General features: G+C 42.5%; 1 pseudogene; it reads right to left on the reverse strand.

Moving 5' to 3' along the window:
* Positions 1–17,946: 17,946 nt before the first annotated feature.
* LOC114104797 (large ribosomal subunit protein uL23 pseudogene) lies at positions 17,947–18,411 on the reverse strand (annotated as a pseudogene).
* Between the last annotated feature and the right edge of the window lie 499 nt (positions 18,412–18,910).

An 18,910-nucleotide genomic window follows, 5' to 3' on the forward strand; every position in this document is an offset into this window, starting at 1 on the left:
TCTATTGAGAATTCTGGGTGTTATGGAGATAGAGAGGGGAAATTTGTTAAGATAAAGAAAGAAGATGATAGGGGCCAAGTCATAAAGGAAAGGATTTAAAAATATATTTCTAGAAATTTGGAAATAGGGGAGGCCATTTAGGCTACAAGAAGGGTCAAGCAATCATATACTGTGTAAAAAAGAAAATTCCTAAAGATTGGGATTTTCGTGGAGAGTTTGGCTCTGCTTAAGCAGGTCAGAGTCTCTTTTAGAGGAGGTGATATTTAGGATACTTCCCAAGGAGGGAGAGACATTTTTCTTGTAGTGAGAAGTGTGTGTGCAGATTGAGGGAAGGGCGAAAGCAAGGCAGAGAGACTTGAGAAGGTCATTCTCCAGGTGTGTTGGGAGCTCAGGTGAGAATGGCAGAACTGAAGCTGAAAAGTAGGATTGTAAATGGTCTAATCTGTCATGTTAAGGACTTTGGACTTTATTTTTGTAGGAAATGAAGAACTGTTGCTGAGTGGGAGTTATCAGTAGTGAAGAACATTATTTTTTGAACTTGAGGTTATACAGTAAAATTCAGGTCATGACTGACATTTTAAAAAACAAAATGGATCAGGTTTACAATAGAATGTGAAGTATCAAAGTACATACTTGCATCATTGTTTCATGAAATATATATTTGTGTGAGTGATTGTAGGTTCTGGTTCATGATGTAAAATGTACTTGTTACTGTGGGTCAGGATCACAGAAGTCTGAAATACGTTGGCTTTCCAGACCCTTCAGGATGAATCAGGGAAGGTGAACTGGGGGCGGGGCACTTTGTCTAGCAATGCACATATTTTGGGCCAGTGGTTGGAACTCAGTTCCTTCTAATTTCTGCCACAGATTCATACAGCCCTGGTACAAATCATGATCCTGTGGTTTAAACATGGTACTTTTCCATTCTCCCAATGAAACATCATGCAATTGCTTTAGCCAACATTTTTGGTAAGTGTAGCCAATGACTGGTATCTAAGCATTGGTTAGGTGAAGATGGGAGACACCATCCCCCACATATGAGTAATGGCCTTTATATTTAAAGCCTTTAAGAAGGCAATTTCATAGCCTCCTATGATTGGTAATCCAGTACTTTAAGAGACCTGAGTGTAGGTGAGCCCTTTGGCAACAATGTGGTTTCCTCTTTCTGTAGTCATAGCATATCTCTTCTGCTGGCTTCAGAAAAACTAGAAAGAGCGTGGAGTGGGTAGAATCACCTAAAAAATTAAGGGAGATCAGTAGAGTAGAGGAAAGGGATATGGGAGAGGGGAAGAAAAGGGGAAAATACTGGGGAGTGACATTGGCCAAATAATATTATTAAGTTGTGTATATTATTAATATGTAACAAACCCCCTGCCATTATGTACGACTATAATGCACCAATAAAAAGTATGGAAAAGAAAAAAACAAAACTGGAGAGCAGCTGGCTACCATCTGCCCTGCCACATATCCATTACTTTAAGACTGTCTCTAGGAGTCTGTTTGCCCTTTCCCATGCAGCCATACATACATCAGGAACCCATTCACTTTCCCCAGTCCAACCACGTGGAGAATGTTGCTCCTTTGCTGCAATGTAACATGGTCTCGTTTGCTTTGTTTTTAAGGTGACCAGTTCTGTACATCTTTGATTACATATTACACACACCCATCTCCACCTCCCCTCCTATCCCTACCCCAACCCAACCCCACCCCATGCACATGGTACGCATTCCAGTTTACATAACCAGACACGCAGCCCTTGGTTACACCTTCAGAACAAACATAGCCACACTGCTCTTTGGACTCAATAAATGTGTATATCCTCCTATCTGAGCTGGGATTTTTTCAGTTGCTTTGACTCTGACTGATTCTTAATCCATAATAACAAGAGAAGTTCATCATGGTCTGAACATCACTGTGTGCCAAGCCCTGTCCTGTACTAGGGACTTTATAAATCTCAGCAAACTCCAAGAGATATTATTATTTCTCTTTTACAGATGAAGAAACTGAGGCTTGAATATTGTTCATAGTTGCACACCTGGTTAATTATCAAATTGAGTTTCCAAATCAAGTTTCTCTAGGTTATAATGCTGTGCTTCAATTTCTGAGATACACCACTTTCCCTAATTCCATTTAGTAGCTACCTTCCATGAGAGTTCAAAGTACCTTCCCTTTTCCCATTCTGTCTTACACACATCAAGAAAATCACCTCTTCAGGAAGAAGGCCTGAATGAAATTTAGTTTTACACTTGGACTCAAACAGAGGAAAAATATCTGAAAATTGTTATGTCCAGACTCCTTCCCCTTGACAGATGCCCCTGGCCGTAAGAGAAAGGGCTGTTCTCAGTTTTAGAGGGAAGAACGGTGCTCCAAATCATGCAAGCTCTGGATCTAAAGCAACTAGAACTATGAAGCAACTATGCTCCACTGTATCCATCCTGCACATCTTCCTCCATCATTTATTCCTTCTTAATTCACAGCATTGTCCTCCATCCCTGCCTTTCTTTGGACATCCACCCTAGTTGACACTATAATCAATTATAGTATAGAAACACTGTAAGCAACCATTCCACACATGTTGGCATATGATCAAAGGGCAACCATCTTTGATATGAATAACACTACTTTTCGCGTAAAAGTAATTATCCAGGGCCTCATCTTAAGCTGCTCTATGGCCAGAGATCAGATCAGGGCTGACCAGATACATAGGGAAGTGCAACAACCCCAGCTGTCAGGTTGCAAGAACACCCTTTTGACCAACATGGGCCACTACCTGACTAAACAATGCTCTACGATTTTCCCCATTGCTCAAACAAGGAATCATAGCATTCCCTGAGTTGGAAAGGCTCTTGTGGGTCATCTCATCCATTCTTTCCCATTGCAAGAAGGAGCCGGTGCTGGTGCTTCCCTTACATTGCTCATCCAATATCTCCTTGAACACCTTGAGACGAGAGCTAACGTGCATTCACTCACCTCATTTTTAGAGAGTTCTTAGGCATTTCATATAATCATCAAACTTGGTCAGATTCCCCAAAGTTTCACTCAGGATTCCCATTTCTGTTTCTTGGAGCAATATAGAAAAGTTCAAATCCCTCTTCCACATGATAGTCCTTCAAGATTTTGGAGGCAGACAAGATGTTATTCTTAATCTTCTGTTCCTCTGATGGAGCAAGCCCAGTTTGTGCCAGTTTGGCCATTGCATTTGTACTCTAGATAATATCAGTCCATTTGTAGGTTCTATTTGAGTAAATGAATGAATGAGCTTCTGCCACATGCCATCTTCCTTCAAAAACATTATTCAGTTCAATTCTCATGCCCAACCTCTGAGCTAAGAGCACTTTCCATTTTATGAAGGAGAAAACTGAAATTCATGAGATTAAAGGTTAAGGCTAAGTTCATATAGTTAGAAATGGGCAGAATTGGCACATTAACTTGAGTTTTTTAATAAACACAGGTGTACTATCTTTTCCTTGAGTTTTATCAGGGAAGGGATAGTGAAAGATTCCCAAGATACAGGCTTTGTCATCCTTAGCTAAACATGAATGTTGAGAGGAAATGATTTTTATTTCTGTAGTCATAAGTCTTGGTGTTTGCCAGAGCCCTTTTCTTCCTCTCTTTCTCCCCTGTCTGACTTGGCTATAGATTGCAACAAATCGCTTCATTTTTCTGCAGATAGAGAAGCAGAGAGGTTGATTGTTTCTATCCATATGGACCTGGGGACAGAGTACCCAAATCCAAACTGGGTCTCCAAATCTCAAAGTCAATTATTTGTACACATTAACAAAAATCGCTAATTTTACATGTGTGCTAAGAGTGGAAAATATTGGAGACGTTTGTTACTTTTCCATAAATATTTTTGGAATACAGGAGCCCTCTGGTGGCCAAAATGGTAGCAGGAGGGTGTCCTTGAGAAAGTCATTCTGAGATTTCCAGCCAGACCTTCCCTTGGTGATCTCTGGCTTCATTTGGGGGGTCACCTCTTCCTCATTTTTCCTCTTTCTTTCTATTTTTCATGGAGGTCAACTTGTGCTTTCTTTCTTTTTAATTTTAGTTAATTTTATTAATTTGTTTATTTGCCATGCTGAGGCTGGAACCAGGGCCTCAAGCATGCTAGCAAGCCAAGCATTCTACCTTTGAGCTTCATCCCCAGCCCATGTTACTTGCTTTTTGCAGACCATTTCTTGTTCTTACCCCCTGGAGTTCCTCTCTCCAACTTCCCCCCTTCCTTCCAACCCCAGCTGTCACCCCATGATCCCCTTGGAATCTCTGCTCCCTGCCATCTTTGGCCTCAGAGGACCCTTTCTGAAATTGCTCCACTTCCCCTGTGGCAGGTGCTGAGTGACAGCTGCTGCTTCGGCTGCTGCTTCAGTAGTGTGGAATTCAAATCCCTGGTGGGTGTTTAGCGTTTGCAGATGGGTTAACTGATGAAGACTGTTCATCAGCTGCAGAGTCCTGCTAAGCATGCCGGGAGTATGTGGGGGCGGGAAGTGGCCATGCTGATCATCTCCTAGAACCAAGCTCTCTTGGAAGAAGAGCAGATGAGACTCTTCTCCCTTAGGTACAAGTCACCTGGTCCCTGCTGTTGGCCCACTGTCCAGAGCAGGGCTATTCTAGGTTTCTAGGTATATCTCTTTCTCGTGCAGAAGCCTACTTTCCTTATTGTAGATTGCAAAGAATGGTCTGCCTTCTGTGCTGTCCTGCCACACCATTGCCAACTGCAAACAAAGACCCAGAAACTAGTTATTCCATGTGTTGCTTGAGGATTCAGTGGGCTTCAATTACTCAAATAAGGGGAAAGAAAGCTAAGACAGGACAAGGACAAGGGCAGAAATTTTGGCTGAAATTTTAGATCCTGGCTTCTAGTGCAATAAGGCAATAGGGCAGCATAAAGTTCAGACAGCACTTTGGACTCTTGAGAAAAAGACGTTTTATAAAATGAGCTAGTGATTTTATTACATTATGGTGCTTAATGATTAATGGTTTAATCAGAGGGTGATAGGGTGAGATAGACCAATTCATTACCCTCACTGCAGAGACAATCAAAAAAGCATTCTCAGGATCCCAAGTACGTTGCAAAAGGGTGGAGTGCCACACTTCTGGGCTTGTTAGAAGGTGAAGCCAGAAGAATGTCTCTGGGGAGAACCACAAAGTTTGGAAAGCCACAGAGTTCTATAATCTATCAAAGATATGGCTAAAGAGGGAGGAGAGGCTTCAGCAGGCATTCCTTCCTTAATAAGGTCCAAATCAACAGAGGGCTTTTGCAGTAGTGAATAAACACAGCTGGGTTTCTTCTTCCATTACATCCCCAGCAAAAGGGGAGAATTTTTTAATGAAGCAAGATACATTTAGAGGAGCTATGAGGACTGGGCAGCACTGGAAAGTATCACCTGGAAGTCTATAAAATTCTGTTAATTTTATGAAAGTATAAGTCTTTTTGGAGACCTACAGGTGTGTATGCTCATGATGGATGAGCTGGCCTCTGGGAATGTTCTTCTCAGGCTCTCATTCTAGAATCTTCCTAGGCTTCTTGTTGTCTGACATTTTATGGCATTCTTAACTATATCACTTCTAGGGATTTGCAGGGAAACTGTGATACTGGCGTGTGTGCTAAGCCTGCCATTCCATCAAATTTCTCTTGAAAGATTCACTTCCTCACCCTTTATCACCTCCTACCAAAACAAACATACTTACCCAGCTCACAGTTTCAGACATAACTTGCAGGATTCTTTCTATAACTTTGTCATTCCACTAAGAAGTCTTATGATAAAAGCAGTACGTGATTTGTGTGATTTTCCCCTTGGTTCAGTGTGTATATGTACCACAGGATCCTGTTTAAATAGAGCTTTCTGCATTAATGTGATCATTTCTCTGTTCTCACACTAAGCTTTGGGAAAACAGTCTGAACCACGTCTATTATACCCACGTGCTTTGGGTTACATCTCATTCCAAAGACAGGTGCTAAATAAATTATTTTTTATGGGGATCCTGATGATGTATGAAAAGCACAGAAGGTTAGAAATTAGAAGTTCTGGTACAGTCCTTGCCTGACACCGTGAAGCCCTGTGACCTTGAATATCTCCCTTGGCTTCTCCAGGCCCCCATTTCCATGTTCATGCAACAAGGAGCTCTGGGCCAGATAATCCTGAAGGGCATCTCAACTCTGCAATTTATAACTTCCATAATGATGCCCTTCTCAAAAAAAAAATTGTCAGCTTCTTAGGGGAAAGAGAACCCAGAGTGTCACCAGAATGTCCAGCAGGACCCTGGCCCTGGAAGTCTGGGGAGGAGTAGGGGGAACTGAAGAGCAGAGAAGTATTCATGGATAGATTGGCCACATCCAGCCTCTTTCCAAGAGAAAGTCCCAATATTTCAGGATTTAGGGGCACGGTCAAAAGGCAGGGGCCTGATCCTTCTTTCTGCACACAGTAGGTTTGCGTGCCTACCATATGCTATGTTCTTCACCTCCATTCACAGGGATTTGTGGAAAGCTGACCATAGCCCTGGACCTGGAGGACAAGAACAGATAGCTGAAGAATGGATGAAGAATCTGCTCACATATTTAGGCTCATGCTCCAAACTGGAGGTTGGGGCTGAGCTGTGAATATCTGAAGAAAAATGCTCCTTGCCTTGACTGGAATTGAGAGAACTCTCCTTTCTTATGACAAGATGGGATGTCTGCTTTTCTATGTAACTGTTTGTGTCAGTGGAAAGAAAAGGCTAGAAAGTTTGGGCATGAAGCCGGAGCTTTTGTGAAGGGATGAGATTCCTCAGCTGTCATGAACATCAGTGGAAGGGGAAGCAGGTGGCGAATCCCTGCTTTCCTCACACAAATATTTTAAGTGGATCATAAACCCCCTCTGTTCTCCCAACCAGTAAGTCCCCAAAGTGTTTAGTGCTTGCAGAATAGAATGCCAGAACCTTTTATTTCCCAACCAAGTAGGAACATTGCTTTGCTGTTGACTGCTGGTGTTTTGGGTAAATAGACTTTGGTTCCAGGAGACCAGCTTGAATCCTTAGACGGACAACTGATGGAGAGTCTGACCCAGCTTCCTGGGCTTGATTTAGTTGTCAGTGGAAACACGTCTCATTTTATTTCTGATAACCAAGTCCCAACATAAAGGAGTTATGTTTGCCAGACAGGCAAGGTGGGAAGTCTTGGCAGCAGCTTTGGGCGAAACCAGGAAGAACATGATGAGGCCAAGTGCAGGAGAGAGTCACTGGTTTCTAATGAAGGGGTGCATGTTGGAGGAGCAGGGCCTTCAGGGGAAGCCTTTGCAGAAAAGAGGGTTATGGGGGGTCCTGTGTCCTACTCAGAGAAGGGAAATGCTCTGCTAAATGGAAAGGAGTGTAGAAGGGAGGAGTGAAGTAACATTTGAGGGTCTTTTTTTCCCTCCAGTACTGGGAATTGAACCCAGGGGTCCTCTACCCCTGAGCTACATCCCTGGCCCTTTTTATTTTATTTTGAGACAGGATCTTGCTAAGTTGCCCAGACTGGACTCAAACTTGTGATCCTCCTGCCTCAGCCTCCTGAGTCACTGAGATTGCAGGTGTGCACCACTGAGTCCAGATTATCTGAGAGTCTTTTAAAGAAATTAAAACTTCCATAAAAAGAGGCAGATGATAAAGCTTATTAAGAGAATTGAGGGATGAAGAATCTGCTCACATTAAGATGGAGGAGAGATGGAATCATGGGACCCAAACTGTGAAGTATCTTAAAGTTCTCTCAAGCCAATCTGTCTGTTTTCTAGGGCAAGGGGGAAAAAAAATCCACCAGGGCTTGTACTAGGAGTTATCAAGACTGTGAGGACTTTTTCTACTGCAGAAATAAGGTTTGGGGGAAAAAGTGTGGAGTTTGGAGCCAGATTCAAATTGGCATCAGGACCCCAATTGGTAACTGAGACCTTGGAGGCTCTTGAGAACGAACAAGATGATGTATGTGAAAGCCCCTAGCCCAAAACTAAGCTCTGTGCATAACCACTGTTGAAAATTACTCAGACTCCCTCCGTTATGATTATGATGAACTTGGCCCATAGATACTATATTGTCATAAGCATCAGTGAATACATCTCAGGCAAGTGATTGCTATATGCCAGGCACATGTGTTATATTACAGGCACTCAATTAATTACTCAGATCATATTATTCTGATGAATAATTATAAAAATATGAACTATTACAGTAATAAACAACAGTGGTGGTCATATCAACATGATAATAAAGTATTAGAGAAACTGCTCTAGAGATAATACTTGAGACGAGAGAAGGTAAAAGGAAAAGATCTTTTAGAAGTTAGCACCTGAGGGCTGGGGTTGTGGCTCAGTGGTAGAGCGCTTGCCTAGCATGTGTGAGGCCCTGGGTTCAATCCTCAGTAACTCATAAAAATAAATAAATAAATAAACAAACAAATAAATAAATAAATGTATTATGTCTGTCTACAACTGAAAAAAAAATTTTTTTTTAAAGAAGTTAGCTCTTGAGTTGGCATTTTCCATAGAAAGTGACCTGAGGAATGGGCCCTCTCTGTGGTCATTCATTCACTGGACAAAGTATAATTGAAGGCCAATTTGTGCCCTAGAAACTAGAGATAGAGTGGTCAGTAAAAGTGAGATTCTTTCCTTAAATGGAGATTACATCTTAGTGTAGGAAATCAACAAGAAGGAAATATAGAACATATATATTATTGAGTAGTGGTAAGACATTTTCCAAAGTAATAAACCAGGTCAAGGGGACAGAGACAATTGAAAGGACAGCTATTTTAGATAAGAGGAATGTCCCTCTGAGAAGGAAACACTTGAGAAAAGATCTGAATGGGGAGGGGAGACGGTCATGTGATTCCCATGGGGTGGGGAATAGATTCCAGGTAGAGGGAAAGACTTGTGCAAAGACCTGAAGGTGGAAGAAGGGGCCCTGTGTCTGGAATAGGCTATTGACCCACAGCTGGAGATGGATACAGGAAGTGAAGACCAGTGCAGAGACTCACTTCATTGGAGAATTTAGCAATAGGCCTCGGACCTCCCTCTCAGGATAAGGCAAACAGTGAGGAAGCACATTGGTGGGATTGGGGGGGGGCGGGGACCATGCATCTTTGAACCTTTCCAGAGATGAGAGATGAGAAGAGATACTGAAGACAATTGGTGACTTGGTATGAGAGAGAAAGAGAGAGAAAGAAATGGCACCTGGAATTGGAACATGGAGCCATGTGGCTTTGGATAATCCAGGACTCTGTCATTGCCATGTGCTCAAATATGAATCCAACTCAGAGGACTTGGGAAACTTGCCTCTACTCCCTGCTAACCATTTGGGATCATCGGTTCATAGTTTTCTCAGTTGCCTTTAAGGCTATTTACATTTCTCAACTCAATGGAGACAGGGTCTAATTCTTGGAATTCCCTGGGGGAAACAAGTACCTAGCACAGAGCCTGAGACACAATGGGACCAGAGGAGTGTTTGCTATCCAACAGGCGCATGTTTACTGTTCATCTAATAAAGGCTTGCCTTTTTTATGTGTTTGACATTGTATTCAAGCTTCTGGGGCAGCCCCAGTTATGGGTTTGTGGAAGCAACAATCAAGGCCCTTCTTATCTCTTCTGTTCTTTCATGGCTTTCTTAACTTCACTCATCCTTATTTGCAGCCTTGTCTTGACAATGATGCGTTCTTATAGACCTGTGGTCTCAGAAGCCCTGGGATGGAGCAGTGTTTCTAACATTTACTAGCTGTGCAACCTCACCTCTAGGATCCTAGGCTGCTTGTTGGAAAGTGTCAGACATTCTTTTTATAGGGCACTATCATAAGGTATTGGGAAGACTAAATTAATATCTTGTGAACTTTCTAAACTATAAAATGTGCATCAAAGGTGTAATCATTATGCCCGTTATACCAGGTACCCCAACACCAACCTCTTCCCTATCACCTCAGTGACCTCTTGCTGAACTTTTTCTATTCTTAGGTTTTGATTTCTTCTTCTATGGATAACTGAAAACTGGATTTGTTCAAAGGCTAAATAATGCATTTTTCACTTTGATTTGGGTATCTTCACATTTACTCATCTTTCCCCCTGTTTTGGGAATCCCTAGAGTATATTGGGTTGATGCCTTGAGGGAATAGCCTATAGTGATCCCCAAGTTCTTTCCAAAGGGGTGTGTGTGTGTGTGTGTGTGTGTGTGTGTGTGTCCCATTTATCTGTCATTCAAATTTTAATTTATTGCACAAGGAATGTGCTTCTGCTCTTTGTTGTGTGTTTTGACTAAGACCATAGGGAATAAAAAGAAAAGCAAGGAAGAACCAAGGAACACAGGTAAATGGGAATGAAGAATGCACACACAACAGTGACTCCATGTAATATTAAGTGGGTGATATTCCATTAGAGCTAAGTGCTATGGAACAAGAGATGTGAGTGATCACAAATGACCAAGAGGTTTAAGGTCACCTTTTCAATGTGGCTACTTGGTCCACTGGGCATTTGCCACCTAAAGAGGACACTCTTATATCCCCATCTGAAGCCTGTTGTGTTCACATTTATGTGGGCAGAACGGAGCAGGAGCCCTTTCCCCCACTATGGGGAGGGGTTGGTTCTATGGGGAAAGTGCACCCCATCCTGAAAGTAAAAGGCTTCTGATCCAATGACTGGAAGACCAGGAGGCTGGGGGAGGAAGGCTGGATCAGATCTTAGAAAAAGAAATCAACTTGGTTTGGCAGAGGTTTGTCTCACACCAGCTTCCTTAGGGTTTTACACCAGAGCCTGGATGTGACACGGCTGAGCACAAGCCCTGGCAGGAGGCTTCGACTCAGCAGGGCTGAAAGGAGCCTGAACCTCATTGAGACCATCCAGCCGGGCTCTCTCTGTCCTTTGTCAGGGCCCAGGAGGCTCTGTATCATTACTCCAGAGCATTCCGCTTCCCTCCGGCCTCATTACGCAGTACATTAGCTGTGGGAACTAAACCCATTACAAAAAGGAGGGGGTGGAATTGGCACACGGGGAAAGAGGCCTTCTCAGATCAAGCTAACAACTTGTGCCTATTAACTAAAGAAGATCATTAGAAAATTCCCATCTCCTCTCCCCCCTGCCTTGCCCCTACCCCCATCACTTGCCATGTCAGATGTGGAGAGAGAGCAGGGCTCACTTGAATTTGCCTGTGCCTTGCACACACACCCAACCTTAAAGGGGCCTTGCTCAGGGCTGGGTAGAAGAGTCAGCTTTGGAGGACAATGAGGACTTGCTTGGACCTTGAGTCCTTTCTTAAACAAACAGGACTTCTCTCTCAACGATGGCTCTTGGGATTGGTAAAGACCAAATAAAGTAAGTCCTACTTCATGATTATTTTCTATTACCCCTAACAAAATAGACAAAGGGGAAAGTTTTTATTTCCCACTGCTCAACAATATAAATATTTGAACTGCAAAGTCACTCTGAGATTAGTCAATTGAAACCTGTTTTTTCAGATGGGGACACCATAACATGGGCCACGTAAAGGATGTGTCCCGCACCTTGTGAGAATGAGAGTCTTGGGTTCTCTCCTTTCAGGTGAGTTTTCCCCAGTTTGGCCATTTTTCATTTATTAGTTTTCCGTTAGCCTCCTGATGGCCTTACTCTCTCCTTGGTTATGTCCTCCAGCTGGGGTTGGGGAACATCCTCAAAGAAATTTGGTGAAGCATCTTTGATTTAGGTCACAGAGCAATGCTGAGCCTCAGCAGTGGCCTTGTCACTGGATTTCTGCTCTCCTCTGTGGTAGAAAAATGATAATAACAATAAGCCCTCTGCAAAATATAGTCCAGGACAAAGATCTGATTGCAATTCCTCTGTGTCACTCCTTGCTTTATGTAAATAGATGAGGCACCACTGTCCCATCTGTCACCGGATGGCTTCTTCCCCATACTTATGTCTATTTCCAGTGACAATTCTCCATGCAGGCAAAGACTTGGGGAACTATGCTTTCAAGTCTATGTGCACTTTCCCTTTTTAATGTTTGGGCTAAGTCTAAAACTGCTCAGTTAAAGAGGGGAACCAGGAGGACACAAGCCAGGCCATGGCTCTCCCAGCCCTGTCAGGTCACACGAGGGGCTGTTTTGAAGGAATATCAGAAACGCAACCATCCTGGTTGTGTGGGATAGTGAGAAAGAGTTTCCTCCTTAAACCAGACTCCCTGTTATGTGTGTGTGTGTGCGTGCACGCGCGTGTTTCACTATACTCTGTAAAAAGGTCTGATTAGCATTTCCTTTTCAGTTGCTCCTTCGCCATCCCAGCTGCACCATTTGTGGCCAGTAAAACAGAATCAGTGCAATGGCAATTCAGGAAAGCAGCTGAAAGGGAAAGAGTGAGGAAAAAACAAGGGAGTGAGCTTTCTTAGAGCATGAAGGAACCGCTCCAATTAACAAGAGAGAGGGGGAAGACACGAGATGAGATACTTGAAGGGAATGGATAAGAAGATTCCAAGGAAACGAGAACCCGAATTAAATGGAAAATTTTTTAAAAAGGGAGAGAGGTGGCTTATGCTAGCTACAACTGAGAAATAGATAAAGATGCATATCCCCCATAAAAAAAAAAAAAACATGAAAATGCAAAGAAAATTGTTTATTCCAGAAAAAAAAATGAGTGGGACAAAAAAGGTTGGCATTTTAAGAAATGTAAAGAAGAAACAGAGATGTCCTTATTTCCTCTACCTGGTTTTTCTTTTTATGAATGCTTCTTTTAATATTTTTTTCCTGCTCAATAGAAATGAAATTGCCTGATCTTCAATCACATGGAGAATTGGAAGGCTGCTTCTGAGTGACTTGATCCTGGAGTTAGGGTTGCTCTAACCATCCTTGCTTTGAGGATAGGTTTGGCTTTCCAAGTTTCCCCCTTGTCCTTTAGCACTACTCCCTTCAGTTTCATTGACGTTTTCATCCCTGTAACATCAGTGGCATGTTGGGACACTTAATGAGGTTATACTGAGACATACTTAGAGCTCAAAAGAGTAAAGACACTGGACAAAGTGTGAGAAGTGCTTGTTTCTTGGGGACCTTTAAAAAGTTTGCATGCCAAACACTACTGTGACTATTCATTTCTATAGGCTTATAACTTATCTCAAAACTACCTAATTGAGACAATGCAAGAAGGTTCAGAGGTAAAATGATTCAAGTATGAGAGATTTAACCTAATCAATGGCTTAATGCACTAATGCATTAACTGGAAGGTAACTACAGGCAGGTAAGGTGTGCTGGAGGAGGTGGTCGCTGGGGGCATGCCTTTGGGATTTATTTTTATTCCTGGTGAGCAGAGCTCTCCCTGTTTCCTTATTAATATTTGAGCTGCTTTCCTTCACCATTCCCTTCCGCCATGATGTTCTGCCTCATGTTGGGCCCAGAGCTATGGAGTCAGTCATCTGTGGACCAAGACCTCTGAAACTATGAGTCAAAATAACATTTTCCTCCTCTACGTTGTTCTTGTCAGGTCTTTTGGTTACAGTGATGAAAAACAGGACTGAACTATTTGGGAGACTGGCTGGCTCTCACTCCCAAGGATGTTGTCCTTGCAAAATGTACCCTCATGCTTGTCTGTTTTCAGACTTGTAACAGACACAAGCAGTGTCTACTTTATTGAGATGTGTCAATACCGCAGTCTGTGCTGGGAATATGATGCTAAAAAAGGATTCTATCAGGAGTTAAGAGGGAACCATCCCCCTTCTGTCATTATCACAAGCCAAAGCAAAAAAGGTACATTTGTGGGGTCTATAACAGTATCCCTAAGCCTAACTCATTTAGGGTCAAGGGTGTCCAGCACAATGTCTCATTGTAGCTAAGAGTTTAGAGTGAAAGGTGGCCCTGTTTGAATTTCAGAACCATCACTGACAGATAAACAAAATTGGATCAAGGTATTGCCTTCTCTAAGATTTTTGTTTTAAGAATCAGGTCACCTTTTTAAAACAAAGACTTCAGAGAATTGCTACGATGGTTGTCAAAATGCATGTAAAGTACCTACCATACAATAAACTCTAAACAAATTCTAAAAATATGTGATGAACCAGGAGACAGGAGACCTGGTGTGTGGGTCTAGCTCCGTTAGTTCTTAGTTGTGTGAACTAGGACAAGTTACTTCACTTAACAGTGCTTCAGTTTTCCCGTCAATTAAATAGGGGTAAAACAACTATGGCATTAGATACACTAAATAAAAATAATTCATATAAAACTATGGTACATATTAAAAGATAGTACATGGGATGGTAATTTTTATGTTTGTTTCCCAGAACCTCATCTTGTCCCTGCCATCCACTACTTATGTGACATTTTAAAAGTTACTTAATTTTCTAAGACCTCAGTTTCCCCATCTATAAAATAGGGGTAGAACTGGACTTCTTTGGTTCACTCTAACTGTACAATTAGGTAAACTTTCTATTTTGATGAATTTACTGTGTTTCAGAAATGCTTACCAGTTAAAAATGAGGTGTCCAGAGCTTCCCCAGGATTGCCTGCATGACGCCGGGCTCCTGGTCACACAGTGCTTCCTTCTTTTTGGCCCACAGATTTACTGAACTTAGACAAAGAGCAGAAACCCTAGGAAGAAGAAATCATCCCTTCAGTGGGTGAGACTGAAGGGTAATTGTACAAGATAGATAGGTAGGGCAAGAAGAAGATCGCTGTGAAAAGCAAGCAAACCCCTCCCCCCCAAATTCAAACTAATTTGATGAATATATAGAACTGGAGTCAAATGCATGAACTCTGGAGTCAGACCTGGTAAGGGCTTCGCATCCCAGCTCCCTCCCTCAATTTCAACAATGTAACTGTGGGTGAAGCCGCTACCTCTGATGGAGTCTTGGTTTCCTGTTTTGTCTAATGGAATCATCCTTGTGAAGATTAAATGGGATGATCCATGTTCAGCACAGTGGCTGGCCTATCATGAGGCCTCGCAATATTAGCGATTACTGTTATTAATATTGCTATTGTTATTTTCATGGTTATCTGAGAAAATCCTCACAGAAGAGATGTAAATAACCAGATTTTAACTGGGCTTGGTGGCACACACCTGCAATCCCAATGGCTGGGGAGGCTGAGGCAGGAGGATGTTAAGTTCAAAGCCAGCCTCAGCAACTTAGTGTGATTCTGAACAATTAAGTGAGATGCTGACTCAAAATGAAAAATAAAAAGACTTGGGATGTGCCTCAGTGCTTAAGCATCCCTGGGTTTAACCCCCTACCCCTCCCAAAAAAAATTTGAAAGAAGCAGGATAGAGAATTTGATAGTTGAGAGGTGGCCTTGGAAATGGTCAGTGGAAAGTGGAAGTCCATAAGAATCTGCTATGGAGGAATCCAACATCTATTGATTTCAGAAGCTTTCAAGGTAGTTCTGATATGCTGCCAGGGTTGATAAGAGGAGATGTTCCTGAGCAAGATTCATAAAGCAAGATTCATAAAGAAGGAAAACACTGTTTTTTTTTCAAGCACTGTTTTTCCCCTAACTAGCTGCCTGTCCCTGGCAATTACTTCACCTCACTAGATTTCAGCTCTTCCCTTTATAAAATGAGGAGAGTTGTTCCACCTAGCTTCCAATTGATCTCTAAGTCTCCTTCCAGATATATTCGTCAAGATCTTGCCAGGATGGAAATCCATATTCAGGTGCCATTACCCACCCTTCCATTCCAGTTCATCCCTTGGATGATGTTCTCAAGCCGACAAGCATCTTGAGTGAGTCTCGGGTTCTTCCCACTGCCTCCACCCCCACTGTGTGGATTTCACTAGTTCATTCCCCACTCTGACTTGGCCTCCACCTGGTACCATGCAAAGAGGCTAAATTGAAATGCAGCATGCATGGTCTCTAGTGGCAATCGCAGCCTAGAGCACCAAGCCACTTTAAACTTTGTAATTGTGCAACTTGGGGCTCTTGATAATAACAGACAACATTACTGGAGCATTTAAGATGTGTCAGGCACCATACTGAGAGCTTTAAGTCCACTATATGGTTTAATCTTCACAATAGCATTGTGATGTTAGCCTGAGGATTCCCATTTTATAGCTCTGGATGCAGAGTCTAATGCTTAATGAGATTAAACAATTTGCTCCAGATCACACAGAGTCTGTAGTACAGGCAGGGCCCATGTCCTGGTCCATCCGGCTCCAGCATTATAGCAAGTTATTTCCCATAAATTCTATCACTATAAATTCTTGATCTCATTGAGTAATCTCATAAGAGGGGTGCAGGGTTAAATCTTCATATATAAGGCAAACTGCCCTAGCTTACCTTCCCAATCCTGTCACTCTCTGACCATCTGTGATCAGGCCACCAACCATAGAGGTCATGATGCTAAATGGCTAAGCCATAGTTGATGGTCTGTTACTGCATCATCCAGTACAGTAGCCAGTGGGTACATGTGTCCATTTGAGCATTTGAACTATCGCTAATCTGAACTGAGATGTGGTATAAATTCTAAACCCCAGATTTCGCCAGTTGCGGTGATGCATGCCTATAATCCCAGCAGCTTGGAAGGCTGAGGCAGAAGTATTGTGAGTTCAAAGTCAGGCCTCCACAATTTAGTGAGGGAGGTCCTAAGGAACTTAGCAAGACCCTGTCTTAAAATAAAATATAAAAAGAGCTGGGGATATGGCTCAGTGGTTAAGTGCCCTTTGTTTTAATCCCTGGTACAAAAAAGAAAACAGATTTCAAAGAAGGAAATCTTCACACAAAAAAAGCAAATTAAATACAATATTAGTGATTTTTATATTGATTACACATTTATCCTTTTGTGTGTGTGTGTGTGTAGTCCTGGGAATGGACCTCAGGGTCTTGCACATTCTGGGCAAGCACCTTACTATTAAGTTACATCCCCAGCCCTACACTGATCACATATTCAAATGATCAAATTTATAAAATATTGGGTTAAGTAAAATATAATTAAAGTCAATTTTATTTTTTTTTTACGTTTCATTTTTAGAGTGTCTATTAGAATATTTAAGATTATATATGTGCCTAGCATGTGTAGCACAAACTGTATTTCTATTGCAAAGCACTGGCCTGGAGTTGAAACTACTTGGGTCTGAATCCCAGCTTTGCCACATACTCCCTGTGTAACGTTGGGCATGTCCATTCATCCAGATGTGGCTCAATTTCCCCATGATTTCAATGGGGAAAGTTTTTGTGAGCATCTAATGACCTAAATTTCTCAGACAGTGCCCAGTTTATTTGTTTGCTATCTAACATTCTCACCAATGCCAGAGCAGCCCAGGTTCACCTCTTGCTTATGCTACACTGTTTATCTTTCCTGGAAGGCTCTGCACCTCCTCAGGTTCTGTGTTTTCCTAATACTGTGGCTTGTCTGCACTCTTGTGAGTTTCTTTGTAATAACATGAGCTTTCTTGTGTTATGAGCTGTTGTTCTGTTGTGCAGACCTGAAGTGTAATTTGAAGTAGATTGTGTGCTTCTTGAGATTGGGACTTGTGTTTCCTCCTCTTGTATTGCCCTCCTCATCAAGCCCTCTGCAGCTCCAACGCAGTGCCTGGTACAATGTGGTATTGCAGAAGTAAAATGTTCATTAACTTGACAGGAGCAGTGGTGCATGCCTGCAATCCCAGTGGCTCCAGAAGCTGAGACAGGAGGATGGCAAGTTCAAAGCCAGCCTCAGCAACTTAGTGAGGCCCTAAGCAACTCAGTGAGATCTTGTCTCAAAATAAAGAATGAAAAACAGGGCTGGGGATGTGGCTCAGTGGTTAAGCGCTCCTGGGTTCAATCCCTGGTACCAAAAACCAATGCTTGTTAACTCACTAATTGATTAATGTCCCTTACCCCTATGCCAGGGAAGTGAGAATTTCCCATGCTTTCTTAAAACCCTTAGGAGGAGGGGTCACTTTTCCTCCATTCATTTAGGAGCCACCATTTTTTCCCAGGTCATTTCATACATCATGGAACAGCAATCCATCTTTTTAAAATTCTTTTTTTTATGTTGGAAAAAAAAGTATATTTAGACTTAGACAGCTGGACTCTGTTTAGATGATCCCAATTTTGTTGGCAACGTCCAAAGAATCATAATCAGGAGCCAGTCTCCATCAGGCCTGATCAGGGTGTTAACCTTGGCCACATCAATGTCATAAAGCTTCTTTGCAGTTTGTTTGATCTGGTGTTTGTTGGCCTTGACATCCACAATAAACACAAGTGTGTTGTTGTCTTCAATCTTCTTCATGGCCGACTCAGTGGTCAGAGGGAATTTGATGATGGCTTGGTGGTCAAGCTTATTTCTCCTGGGGGTGCTCTTCCAAGGATATTTGGGCTGCCTCCGGAGCTGCAATGTCATGGGTTGCCGGAAGGTAGATGACATGTGGATCTTCTTCTTTTTATGACTGTGGACACTCTTCAACACTGTCTTCTTGGCCTTCAAAGCTTTGGCTTTGGCTTTGGCTTCAGCTTTGGGAGGGGCAGGCGCTTCCTTCTTAGCTTTCGGCGCCATCTTGGTGAAAAGGCTTAATATTCTTATTTATTTATTTATTGCAGTATTGGGGATTGAACCCGGGGATGCTCTACCACTGACCTACATCCCAGTTGTTTTCCTTTTTTCTTTTGAGATAGGTTCTCACTGAGTTGTCCCGGCTGCCCTTGAACTTGTGATCCTCTTGCCTCAGCCTCCCAAGTTACTGGGATTATGAACAGAGCATGCAACAATGCCACACCTGGCAACCCCACTTGTTTGCATTCCTGCCTAGCCCTGCCACCTCTCAAGTTTTCAGAATGGGTGATGGCTTTTTTTTTTCTTTTTCTTTTCCTTTCTAGCACGTGAACGTTGAGATCAGCTATAATTTTGAAGTCTTAAAAGAAGCGGCCTGGGTTCATTAAATTCTAATTGCGCTGATGGAAAGGAAAGATAGTTGCTTTAATTAAGGAAGACCTCCCTTGGCTAATGCTGTGGTTATGATGGTGGCGGTGGAGCGCTGCGGCTGCGGCTGCTAAGTAGGATGA

This window comes from Marmota flaviventris, chromosome 3, assembly GCF_047511675.1.
Source record: "Marmota flaviventris isolate mMarFla1 chromosome 3, mMarFla1.hap1, whole genome shotgun sequence".
Taxonomy (NCBI): domain Eukaryota; kingdom Metazoa; phylum Chordata; class Mammalia; order Rodentia; family Sciuridae; genus Marmota; species Marmota flaviventris.